Consider the following 14,173-nt stretch of genomic DNA (forward strand, 5'->3'; position numbering starts at 1 on the left):
ATTTTTCACTTATTTGTTTTAGCGAGTAGATTCCTTTCTGACGGTCATCTTCCTTATCTTCTAGGATCACTGCCTCATCAGCACATAGTAAATTATTTAAAAGAATGTTTCTGTCTAGGTAGAATCCTTTATGAAATATTGATTTCCATATATGTATTATTTCATTAATGTTGGTGTTGGACAAAGTTTGAAAGATGCAGAACTTTGTTGTACCCCTTTGTTAGTTGGTATCTCCTTAGTTGTTTCACCATTGAGATCTAGGCTGATATTTGTGTCTTGATATAAACTTTTTATCACATTTACAAGATGCTTTGGATATCTGCGATTCATCATTATTTCCCAAAGTTTCTGTCGATTGATATTGACAAAAAATTTTTTAAAGTCAATAAAAGCAATGTATTTTGACTTATTACACTCTCTTCGTTTTTCTGTTATTTGTTGTAGAATAAAAGCCGCATCTATTGAGGAGTGTCCTTTTCTAAAACCCATTTGTTCCTCATGCAGTCAGTACTGATTCTTCTATGTTTTTACATCTTGTATTTAAAATCTTAGCATACATCTTGTATGCTGAGTCCTGTAAACGTATTCCTCTGTAATTATCACATAGGCTTTTATCTCCTTTTTTAAAAATTGATATCACTGTAGCTGTTGTCCAGTCGTTGGGAATACTCTTCTTCTTCCAACATTGGTTGAAGAGATGTAGCAGTCGTTGGTAGCATCATTCCTCCATATTGTAATAATTCAGCTTTAATGCCGTCCTTTCCTGTTGCTTTTCTGTTCTTAAGTGATGTTAGTGCAGATGTTAATTCGTCAGACTGATTTCATCTAATCCTTTCTATTCTAGTTGTTCAATTTCTGTTTCTTGTGCTTTATGATCAAACCACAATTCGCTGTACAGATTTATCCACTCTTCTTCTTCAACACAATTTATTTGTATTTTATTTCTTTCTGGTGTGTTTCATGCTTTTAAAACCTTATTTGGCATTTGTGGTCTTCCATGGATATCATGTTCGATATTAGAAATAAAGCTATCCCACTGTTCCTGATGTACTTTCTTTACTACACGTTTAGCATTATTTCGTTTCTCCGTATAGTATTGTTTCTTCTCAATAGTGGGGTTGCTTAAGTATTTTATATATGCATCCTGTTTTTCTTTGACAGCTTTCATTATATCCTCATTCCAAATGTTAAGCCTTTTCTCATTCTAGTCCTTTTCTGTTTTGGTCTGGGATGTCTTCAAAATACTGAAAGAAAAAGTTCTACATTAATTCACATTGTTCGTTAAGGATTCTTTGAGATGATTTTAGCTTGTGAATGTAAATCTCACCTATAACCCTTTGTTTATAATATGTGGGGCACAAATTGTTATTGATACTACCAACAGAGTGTTCATGATGAGCAATATGCGATGCAAATCGGGGCTTACTTAAGTTTTTGCATCCAAAGGCCTCTTTATATTCTTTGTAGCACGTTGCAAAAATTTTCCCGTTTGTCCTGTACAGAAGCAAGAACAGGAGCATGTCACGCTTTCGATGCCACTCTCCATTGTATTAATGTGAACAACTCTTATTCTGTAGTTTAATGACTGTGTGGAACGGTATTTGTTATAATATGTGGTCTGAAAAGATTTGTAAGTTTGTATGACACTTTGTCAAGAAATGTAAGGCGGGCAAATTTTGGCGTTTATTTCTTGGCTTCTGATGGTGGTGGTAGTTGCCTAAGTTAACTTTCGATTTTTCAACTAGGTTGTTTATGAGGGAACTGTTATATATTTTTGGCTATAGATTTAAGTATGTTCATTGATTTACATTCATCTGCTTCACTGATGGTGTTGCATAGCGTGCACTTACAAGATGACCCGAATAGATTTTGTGTTGGTCAGGATGGTATACGTTATTGGTAATTGTAACATCAGCAGTGGTGGATTTTCTATATGTTTGGGAGGTATGCTTGTTCTTGTGACTACAAAGACTGAAAATAGTCATATGAATCGAATTAATTCCTTCATGTCCCTGATCTTCAACTATGATACTGATATTTAAGTACATTTCATTCATGTCATCAACTAAATTATTTACTTCTTCTTTTGGACCAGTGAAATGTGCCATTGTGTAACTCACGTATCTTTTATACCACATAATTTTGGCGGGATATTGTGGATGAGTTAATAGTTTTTGTTGTAGGTTATGTACAAATAAGCCTGCAAGCAAACACACCAGGTTACTATACATTGCCAGACTAGTATCTCGTGTATAATACTTACCATTGAATAAAAATATATGTTACAACATTAATTCAAGCGATATCCTGAGTTCAGAAATTTCTCCATTGATTAGCTTTTCTGTACCTGATAAAAATCTTTTGTATTACTGACAGGTTGTATTTGAAGAATATATTTCTCTAGACGTTTACTATGCCAATGGAGGCAAATACTGCAGTGTCTAGCGTTATTAGATACTTAATGTTGCTAATTAACACAAAAATATTTTTAATTGAAAAGATGTTTTCGATAGTTTAATATTTCTTCAGTGTATTATTAAGATTTGTGGTATTTTGTGTCATAGCTTGTTTATAACATTTACAATTGGACATATAGGATAACCACTTTTGTGAATCCTAGGTTGAGACCTTAGCCTCGTGGACTGTTTATTCATTACAACACGGTACTGGGCTTCATTAATGGTTAGTAAAAAACTTAAAATTTAATAATTTTTTCAGCTGACCGTTATAATTTAGGGGTGTGGTCTCTTTTTAGTTCAGTGATAATGTTAGATACAAAAAATTCGATTGGGTTGGAATTGTAGTCACTTCGATACACAATAACTGCTGTGTTGCTGTTATCCGCTTTTTTTAGAATGGCACCATACCCAGAAAAGTTTCTGTTGATGTCTGTATTATCTCTTTAATTTGGATTGATGTTGAAAATTTGTTTACCTTAAGATTTCCTTTTATGATTATTTGCTTTATGATCTATGGTTAAATTTAGCTATGGCACAGGCTATTTTGTTGATAATAATTAAAATGTTCACATTATTGAGTAAATTGTATGGTTCTTTAGAATCAGGTGTAGTCTAGTGTGGAATTTATTACTTTAGTCTTTGTTCAATGGCTGTACTTGGGAAAACCCCTAAACACTGTGTTTTTGGGCACCAAAAGTATGCTACTAGTTGTGCTGCTGGCCGCTTCTGTAATGGTAAATCGCTGAAAATTTTACCGTATGTCCTTAACATGATGTTCTCTGGGAATTTCTAAACCTTTCTTCGATTTTAACATGTCTTACAGGGATCCAGAGGTTTAAATTCACCGTACATAAGTAAAACATCTGAACTGAGGCGTAAATGTAGTTTTAACTGACGTAGAGACCGCATGGCAAGGGTTCTGACGTCACTATCTTGAGCTGGAAAGTATTCGTTGGTGCTTCTTAACTCCGTAAGCACCTTACAAAAAATTGTACGAATTTTTTTGTACTTTCAAACACCGCATGATTTGGTATACTGTAGGCGTAGCCTAAAAATATTGAGCTCTTCTGTGTAAAGGACTGTAAAGTGAACGTATATTGGACGGAAAACGATTCTGTTTTAACGTTACAATATATGTATTTATTTTTCGTTTATATGTGTGGTAGTATGTAAATACGTCGAAGTATATAAGTAAAATGTCAAGACTTTACTGAGATACAGACTTCATCTTATACAAGCAGCACACCCTGCTGTAACAGGGCAAAGAAGGGAATTAGTTGAACAATTCTTCTGTCAGAGCACAGAAAAGACAAATACGCTTACTCTGTAAAAGTTCAGAGAGAAGTGGGGAACCAGCTGCCTCAGTCCATTTTCCGCCTTCGCCACCAAAAGTTTTCGGCATGAGAACATATTCATCCTTTCTTGTGCTGCAAGACAGTAGCGGAGAGACACTGACATTAGAAAAGAGATAGAGAGAGGGAGAGGATTTGGGGGATGTGGCAGCGAAAGAGGAAGAGATGGATGAATGTTATAATAGTGGGAACTAAAGAGAAAGGAGACAATGGAAAACAGAAAGAGAGATGAGTGGAACCACACATAGGCTTAGAGGTCTGGAACGTTCCCATCCTCCCTCCCAATCAATAAAGTTAACAAAAAAAGACTGCCCACTTTCTCCCACATCACCCACGCTTTTAAGTTTCCTAATCTAGAGACCAAAGCCTCAGGGAAACCACCCCCAAGGACACAAGTGGAGAGGAGACAATAGAGGCTGAAAAAAAGATAACAATGGCAGTGTGACACAGAGAGACAGTGAAAGTGAAAGGAGGAGACAGTCGTAAGGAAGAGCGAGAGAAGAGTATGATGACAATGACAATCGGAGAGAGACAGACAGGAGAATGTCCAATGAGAGAAGAAGTAGACATGGGAAGGGGACGTAGCAGTGAGAGGGAGATGATGAATACAATGACATCGGTACTAAGAGGGACTCAGCGCGACTGCTACGGTCGCAGGTTCGAATCCTGCCTCGGGCATGGATGTGTGTGATGTCCTTAGGTTAGTTAGGTTTAAGTAGTTCTAAGTTCTAGGGGACTGATGACCACAGTAGTTAAGTCCCATAGTGCTCAGAGCCATTTGAACCATAAGAGGGACTGGGTAAAAGGAAATAGAATGTTGTGTATTAAAACAGTGCGAATATTTCACATGCCAAAATCATTGGTGAGGTCGTCGAAATGAGGACTGACACAGTTGGTTACCCACTTTTCAGTTAAAGTCTTTTATAGAGCAGTCCATTTGCATTCTTTGTGCTCAAATTGTGGTATTTTACTGCTGGTATATACTGCTACATTTAACAATAACTCGCAGGGTTCCCTAAGTGATCGTAGTAATGTTGCCGACCAAAGTTTCTTTTCATTTTGACTGGTAAACAGAAGAAAATTCTGTCCTATTGTTCTCATCCTTTTCATACACTCCTTTATTTCCTTTTGAATCAGCAGAACTAAATATGCTACTTTGTTTCTTACCCAATAACTTGTTTCCACTTACGTCAGTTTCATCTGTGTCACATAAATTCCTCATAAGCGCTATTACACTGTCAACATTCTACATCCTGTTATCGTATCTCGAGGTGGATCTTCAATTATTATTATTATTATTATTTTTATTATTATTATTATTGGCCCTTGATGTAAATTTAATATTTATCTGTAATGGGCTGTGTGCGTTTGTAGCAACCAATGTTTTACACTCCTGGAAATGGAAAAAAGAACACATTGACACCGGTGTGTCAGACCCACCATACTTGCTCCGGACACTGCGAGAGGGCTGTACAAGCAATGATCACACGCACGGCACAGCGGACACACCAGGAACCGCGGCGTTGGCCGTCGAATGGCGCTAGCTGCGCAGCATTTGTGCACCGCCGCCGTCAGTGTCAGCCAGTTTGCCGTGGCATACGGAGCTCCATCGCAGTCTTTAACACTGGTAGCATGCCGCGACAGCGTGGACGTGAACCGTATGTGCAGTTGACGGACTTTGAGCGAGGGCGTATAGTGGGCATGCGGGAGGCCGGGTGGACGTACCGCCGAATTGCTCAACACGTGGGGCGTGAGGTCTCCACAGTACATCGATGTTGTCGCCAGTGGTCGGCGGAAGGTGCACGTGCCCGTCGACCTGGGACCGGACCGCAGCGACGCACGGATGCACGCCAAGACCGTAGGATCCTACGCAGTGCCGTAGGGGACCGCACCGCCACTTCCCAGCAAATTAGGGACACTGTTGCTCCTGGGGTATCGGCGAGGACCATTCGCAACCGTCTCCATGAAGCTGGGCTGCGGTCCCGCACACCGTTAGGCCGTCTTCCGCTCACGCCCCAACATCGTGCAGCCCGCCTCCAGTGGTGTCGCGACAGGCGTGAATGGAGGGACGAATGGAGACGTGTCGTCTTCAGCGATGAGAGTCGCTTCTGCCTTGGTGCCAATGATGGTCGTATGCGTGTTTGGCGCCGTGCAGGTGAGCGCCACAATCAGGACTGCATACGACCGAGGCACACAGGGCCAACACCCGGCATCATGGTGTGGGGAGCGATCTCCTACACTGGCCGTACACCACTGGTGATCGTCGAGGGGACACTGAATAGTGCACGGTACATCCAAACCGTCGTCGAACCCATCGTTCTACCATTCCTAGACCGGCAAGGGAACTTGCTGTTCCAACAGGACAATGCACGTCCGCATGTATCCCGTGCCACCCAACGTGCTCTAGAAGGTGTAAGTCAACTACCCTGGCCAGCAATATCTCCGGATCTGTCCCCCATTGAGCATGTTTGGGACTGGATGAAGCGTCGTCTCACGCGGTCTGCACGTCCAGCACGAACGCTGGTCCAACTGAGGCGCCAGGTGGAAATGGCATGGCAAGCCGTTCCACAGGACTACATCCAGCATCTCTACGATCGTCTCCATGGGAGAATAGCAGCCTGCATTGCTGCGAAAGGTGGATATACACTGTACTAGTGCCGACATTGTGCATGCTCTGTTGCCTGTGTCTATGTGCCTGTGGTTCTGTCAGTGTGATCATGTGATGTATCTGACCCCAGGAATGTGTCAATAAAGTTTCCCCTTCCTGGGACAATGAATTCACGGTGTTCTTATTTCAATTTCCAGGAGTGTATTTATTAACATTATAAAACTTAATGTAACTTTTATCAAACTTCGAACACCTATCTTTTTAGTGTAAGAAACCTGTGCAAGATGTTGGATTACCTATGATAGTCTGTAATTTTCGTAGGAAGAAGAAATGCCTAATTAAATAAATATTTTATACACAGAAAAGGTTATCTGCATCTTTTATGACCATTGTCAGTACGTACTTGAACGTGTGGAGGTTGCGATAACATATAGATAACTGCATCCGCTATGTCTTCAGGTTCCATCATAGGCGTATGCATATTTTCTAGTGCTTCAAGCGAATACTTTTTTAAGTTATTATATATAGCTGTTTTCACAATTCCTGGCGATATTTCCTAAAACAAATATCAAAGGTTAACAAACAGAAGACATTACTTAGTTTTAAAAAACTGTTTTATTTGCCCTTGAAATTTATTATTTATTTAAGGATCATTTATATATTTCTCAAACTTATTATCCTAGTTCAAGTATATTAAACGTACGACGGTTATTGGGCAAGTAAGAAACAATCGGTCACAAAGTGGAAACCGCAGTGAAAATCAAAAATGTTTGTTTTGGAACAGTTAGTTACAACTTCCACCTCCTTCTGTACATAGTCGCCGCTCCGACTTAGACGTCCGTTCTAGCATTGTACCAACTTTAGAATACACTCATCAAGAAGGCAGCTTACTGTGTTTTCCGACAATTTTCTACTCCGGTCTGCAGCTCGTTGTCTGTGTCAAAATGTTGTCTTCATAGCCGGCAGTTCATCTGAGCAGGGATGAAAATCTTTGGGAGCAAATTGCGGGCTGTATGGTGGGTGATCAAACACTTCCCATGGAAAACGCTGCAGGAGCGTCCTCACTGTCCTTGAAGTGAAGTGTGCGGTCGGAAACTTTCATAAACAAGATAATGCATGACAGTTACGTCACGTGGAGTTGCATGAAACGAAGCCAAAAACTCCCGGCACGCCTCATATTTTGTGGAAGTCACCATTCTCTGGGCATCGTTATGCACTCATTGTGCGCTCAGAACTAGAAAGAGTAACTTTACACTATCTACCGGCATACTAGAGACACTGTCCAACATATTTGTGGGAAGTCTGATCGGATTTTCACTGTGGTTTCCATTTCGCGACCAATCATTCCTTACTGTCCAAATTAGCCCTCATACATTGTGAAATAAAGGTTTTACAACAGGTTTCACCAATAAATTACATGACTTGTTCAGTCTAGAAAACGTAAAGAAGGGTTGTTAGGTCAGATTCACTTTTCACGAGGTGTTAAACTCATAAACAGAGAATAATTTCAATTACATAATTTAATTAGTGAGATGCGTATGTTTGGCTTATGTACACTAAAGTTCAAGCCTGATCTTACTCAGTCTGATTAACGAGCTACTATTTCTCCAATCGTATATAAGTATTGTGAGACAGATGCTTTCGAGTAAGTGTTTAGTGCATCCACAGAATGGTGTGTGTTCTTAGCTAATGAAAGAACTTATACATGCATTACTCGGTCAAATGTCTTGAGAAATCCATAGCTGTTAGTAAGTTATGTTACGTAAGTAAAATTGTATAAAGACTCGTTGCACTACTTTTAGGCACTCTTTCTGAAACATGGGTAAAATTATTTTTATGTGCGTCTTTAGGTAGCTGATCTGGCGAGAGAGTGAAACGGAAGTATAGGGCCAGAGCTTTATGCTCGTGGGTACACACACACACACACACACACACACACACACACACACACACAGTATCCCAGGAATACTGCAACCAACTTTCGTGGGCGGGGGTTGTTGAATGTGTCTGGAGGAACAATTCTAGAATAGCAACCCGCGCTCAGAAAGATCAATAGTAGAAGAATGCGGTAGTTTAGACACTAAGTCAGTATTTTCCAAAATCCTAATGTGGAATACAAGAGGCAGGACAAACTCAAATGTCTCCATCCATTAACAAATTAAAAGTTACTTCTATCTCTTCTTTCGTTGCTCCACGAAATTGTACTGGATAGGCATTGAAAAATGTGTATGAAATTCTGTTTAGCAGGAATGAATCAAATTTGGAAGTCCATCTAGTTGGGCACAGTTTCATCAGAGCCCAACACGTCTGTTAGTTCATCAGTTTATTTTATTTGTCATCTCTGAAACACGTAATCACTGAAGAACACATACATTCATGGCCCTTTGTCGTAAAACTGTTGCAGTTCCTACATATTCATGACGGAATCATTTCGTAGCAAATTTTGTTGCGTAATGAACAACATGTAAACTCAGTATCTAGGTAAAATGCTTTACTTCCTGATTGCAAACCTGTGTATTTGCCATTCATAGATACAGCATAATTATATTATTGACCACTGTATTTATCCAGCTGTATTTTCATCTCGTCTAAATAATTTTATTATTTACTTTTCAAAATTCTCAGTATCATAGCCACTTACACCACTGCTTTCCTCATTTCAATCTCATTTCCATTTGAGTTAGTAAAATTTAAGTGCAAATATCTTATAACACAAAGTTGGTCCATTCTAGAAGTAGTAGGGCAAGGAGAGAAAGAGACAACCTTGAGCCCAACCTAGAAGTCATTCTGGGAAATATCACGCAGTTGAGCTTTTCATATTTTACTGATGTCAACATCAGTATTTCCTTATCTCCAGTCACTCGAGGAAGCATCTCACGCTGCTCGTCCCAAGGTCAAGGAGGAGAGGGCCTGTGCACACCTACTGCCACTGTGGAAATTTTGCATTAAGCACCCCCCGTCCCCGCATACACACACACACACACACACACACACACACACACACACACACGTTGAGCACCCCCTGCATTCGTGGGAGCGAGATTCGACTGCTGTTCACATGCATTACTAACTTCCAAAAATTCGTTTAAGGACTGCCTATGCCTGTCCTCACGTTGGTACCTAAGTATGATTCGCTGTGGAATACTGGAACGAGTAAATTGCATACTTCTTAATTCACAAATAAAAACCGACATTTGATCTAAAATATAAGTAATAAATTAGGAATTCTTATTCATTGAAAATGAGATTTTTACCTTAAATACTATCCCACAACGTCTGAAAACATAAATAAGAGCAAGTCCATTTTCACATCTTGCTCCTGTTACTTACCAGATGGTTGCATGAAAAATCGATATTTCTCTGTAAATAATTAAAAATCAGCATTTGCTTCGAAAATGTAAATAAAAAATTAAAAATTCGTATTTGTTGAAAGTGATCTGTAGCTTAAATGCGACTCCACAAACCCAGAAAACGCGAAATAATTGCAAATCCCAATTCCTCCTATCACCAGCAGAATACTGCACTGTAACGTCGAGTCCATAGTTAGATCTTTGTACCACGACAATAGATGGCTCCAGTGTCAATTAAAAAACAGCAGCAGCACGAAAAATGCATAATTTACATTTCTATTAGAGGTTAAAACGCTGTCTGATGTTGCAACATTGCAACACTGCAGTGTAAAAGAAAGTGTGAGTTAATTTCCACATATATACAGACGTTAAATTAGTGACCAAAGTCTGAAATATGCACCCCAAGGCAAAGGTCAACAGTCGTCATTTTAGAAATTAGGCCTGAAAATTCTATGTCGTAAAACTACCCTATCCAGGCCTATAGCTGCAGAAAAATATGTCTACGTTGGCATTCAAATAGAGACACTGGATCTAATTATTCACAACACACCTTCAAAGTATGTATTTCAAAGTGTTTAAATAGTGTGAAGCACCAATTTAGGAGGGACATCGATGATACGTCGTGTTGTTCAATATAAAAAACATAAACGAAGCTTTCCAGTGGCAATTATTACTATTATTACAAATAGCACAGCACGTAAATAACTGCAGCTTGCAGTCAGAAGGCCCTGTAAAAGCTTTATAGACTGTATTTGACCGATATTAACCCTCTCAATACCAAAGGGTTGGGGGGATACGTTACTTTATGCCTTCCTTTTGGAAATATTGAAATCTAGTCAGGTGTTTTATTTCTTAAAATTTTGTAAAAAAATATTTATTGTCTTTAATGAAGTCTTCCCCCAGATTCTATGAATCTTCCACATTTCTCGTTTAAGTTTAATCGGAAAATTTAAGTTTAAGTGAGATGTTCATAAAGTCTTCCGCTCTTGATAGTAATGCGACTTCCCACGACAGTCGTCTTACTCCACAAATAATAACATGGTGTGACCTTAGAACGCGGGGAAAGTATGTGTTTCTGGGTTGACAACAACAATGGTCTCAACAATGATTCATTTCCGTTTGGGTCTTTATTGTTTCCTGTTCAAGGGCACTTAGTTCAGTGTTAGATACAACTGTGATTGAAAATGTAGCGACAGTCACTTAGTGACAGAGGAATACCATAGATCCTGGAAGAATCTACAGATTCTCAAGTTGAATTTGATGAAACTGACGACTAGTTAGTGAACCTGAAGAAGTATGTGTTGTGCTCGAGGATATGGACAGTGACAGAGAACCTAAGACTGGGAACCTAAAACTGATGAGGAGGCAGCTGCCAGTTAATGACAAGTACATTACAAGCACTGGAAAATTTTTTAGCACCAAACCTCCTCACATTAGAAGACTAGTGGCACAAAACATAGTCAGAATGAGAAGGCATAAAGGCGAAGGTAAAGTAGGAACAACAAGAGAATCATTCGAAATTTTTTATCTCCAGAAATTGTCAACATCATAATAAAGCGTACCACTGAAGATGCACTGAGGCAGAAAATACCCAAGACAGACAGTATTGAACTCATGGCGTATATAGGACTTATTTTTATTATGGGGAAGGAGAATGAGAGTAAGTCATCTGTTATGGATTAATGGTCCTACACTTCAGGAAGGTTTGTTTATACTGTTACCATGAGCCGAATCACTTTCCAGCAGCTGATAGTAGAGAGTCGAGAAGCGATCGCAGGAAACCTGATAACTTTGCTGCAATAGGAGTAATTTTTCATAAAATAAATTAATGACTGCGAAAATATTATTTTGTTGGGATGCACATTGTTACTGATGAAATTTTTTCATTGTTCCACGGCAAGCGTCCCTTCAAGACCTTCATGAAGGGAAAACCTGGTAAATACGGTTTACTTATACGCATGCTCACAGACGCTAAAACCAGATATGTTCTCAGCATGGAGCCTTATGCTGGGAAAAGAAATGATGGTGCAAAACAACAAAATTCCGCTGCAGCTGTGGTCAAACGCCTGGTGGTTCCTCTACATAAATCAGGGTGGCATGTCACCACAGACAGATATTACGATTCAATTGATTTGGCCGAAGATCTATGGAGGAATCACAAGCAAACTCTCTTGGGAACATTACAAGCTAATAAGAAGCATATACCTCAAGAACTGAAAGATATCTCATGACGAGAATTACATTCTAGTGAATTTGCTTCCAGTGATACTAGTACTGGAAATATTTCAATTGTTTCTTATATTCCCCATGAAAGATCTTAAAGAAATTTACTGTTTCTATCATCTCAACGTTATGACGCCGCAGTTGGTTCACCTACTGACACTAAGAAGAAAACAATTACAAATTTACATTACGGATTCCTCCAAATTGCTTAACATCTAAGGATTATTATGGAGGAGTACGAGACCAGCTGACGAACCCTTTGGTTAATAGTTACCATCACTAAGCTTACGGCAATCACATAGACTCATGTGATTGCCGTAAGCTTAGTGACAACAGTGCATCCCAATTTAAGTTATACAATATAGCACTGAAGATGGTCACTCAGTGACAGAAAATCGATTTTGCAATAGTAAAAAATATACGACCAATGCTGTCTCTTTTTTCAAGTATACCTATTTTGAGAGAAATTAAGATCAGTTTTGATTTACAGAGTTTCACATAAATTCAGAAGCTGCATTTTTCTGATAGGGGCACATTTACATTACGTAACGGTTAACCATTGTGTAAGACAGATTGTTCATGATAAAGCCACCCTGAGTATTCCTGTGAACCATTATTGACATAGATTCTAATTTACAGACGGTCAGGTGTGTTGTAGATTAATCGGAATCTCATACATAAGAAAAGTTATTTGCAAGGATCTATTTGCGTTCAGGAGTAGGGAAGCAATAGACGATTCCATATCAGAGATGGTAACCAGAATATTAGAACCTTTCTTTCAGATAGTTAGCGAGAGATTCACTCACACACACATACAGAGCAGTTTGCCAATTACGAAACAAAAGCATTTAAAACACCAATTGTAGAGAATAGACGGGAGCAGAGAGGGAAAAGGGCCTTGAAACACAGCGAAGTGGGATGTAAAATACGCGAATCTATGCTGTTTACAATTAGACACAACGTCATGTGGAATAGAAAGAACGCAACATACCAGACTTCATTTACTAAAAGTGTTCAATGATTATCATCCTACGAAGCATATAATTTTGAAGATAAGTTGATAAAATATTGACAACAATGTGGTTCCTTTTATTCCATGTAAGATATTACGGATGTGATTACAGAGAAGTACATTTGAATAGCGATGAAGTGACGACCTCTTGTGTGTACTAAAAAGTGTACAACGCTCTGAGCAATAGGGTTCCCGTTAAGCCACACTTTATTATTAGGACTATCCCGGCAGCCTCTGAAAATTGGTGACTGTGTTTCACTTCACTCTGAAATGAGAGTCCCATTAAAAGGCTGAGACAGCTAATGGACGACACCGAGTTTCCAAGTACCTGATATACCTGAGTAGGAACCTCAAAGGCCTTCCCAGTAGAAACTAACGCACCTTCTGTTGAGCTGGTGCCATCTTGGCGACTCTGCAATGCACAGAACAGAAACCAGAACCCATTCACGAAAAGCTGGCGTGTGAGTATGTAGGGAACTTGATGCAGACAGTGACTGGTGCATCGAGTCTTGTGAGACTGCCGTAGGAACATCTTGTCTCAATACTGGTCGCCGTGGAGTGATTCTCTGGAGTGGGATCGAAGTGGTTGGCAGCCTGTAACGTCGAATGATAGGGTGGAGCTACCTAATTTCTGCCCTTTATTGTGCTACAGTGGAAACTGAGACCACCATTAACATGGTGACACTATGGGAAATTCAGCGCCATCAAAAACAGGATTAGGGGGGAAGAAGAAGAAAACTCTTGAGCACGGTCCTTCGAGGGGATGGAATTGGTTGATTTGAGCGCACTCTATGTGAAGAGGTGACAGCGTTTCGGAGTGGGCACTCTGACTTGCCATTCATGCGACATTTCAACATGCCTCGTATTCAGTTTCCAGACTGATTGAGCCTTGCATTCATCCAAAGATCTACTGTCATTTTGTGACATCCACAGCTTCCGGTCGTTGTCGGACGGTTCTTCTTTCAGTCCACTTTTCCGATTGTGTTCTTGTTACCTGACCTACAACTGCAAAAATATAGCTTGGATGTCACCCTTGCAGGTAAATTACTGCAGATAAAATTCATCACGTGTACTCTGGGAGACAGCAAACAATCGATTTGCAAGGGACAGCAGCTCTGTGCCAATGTCGAGTGACCGTTTCTCCTGCGGAACGATTACTGAGAAAACAT

At 39.6% G+C, this 14,173-nt stretch overlaps 1 protein-coding gene across 1 annotated transcript in view; it reads right to left on the minus strand.

Annotated features, from left to right (window-relative positions):
- The window catches only part of LOC124612567 (dehydrogenase/reductase SDR family member 11-like), a 78,213-nt gene that overhangs the window by 23,747 nt on the left and 40,293 nt on the right, over positions 1–14,173 (minus strand). The window lies entirely within an intron of this gene.

Source organism: Schistocerca americana, chromosome 4, assembly GCF_021461395.2.
Source record: "Schistocerca americana isolate TAMUIC-IGC-003095 chromosome 4, iqSchAmer2.1, whole genome shotgun sequence".
NCBI lineage: Eukaryota > Metazoa > Arthropoda > Insecta > Orthoptera > Acrididae > Schistocerca > Schistocerca americana.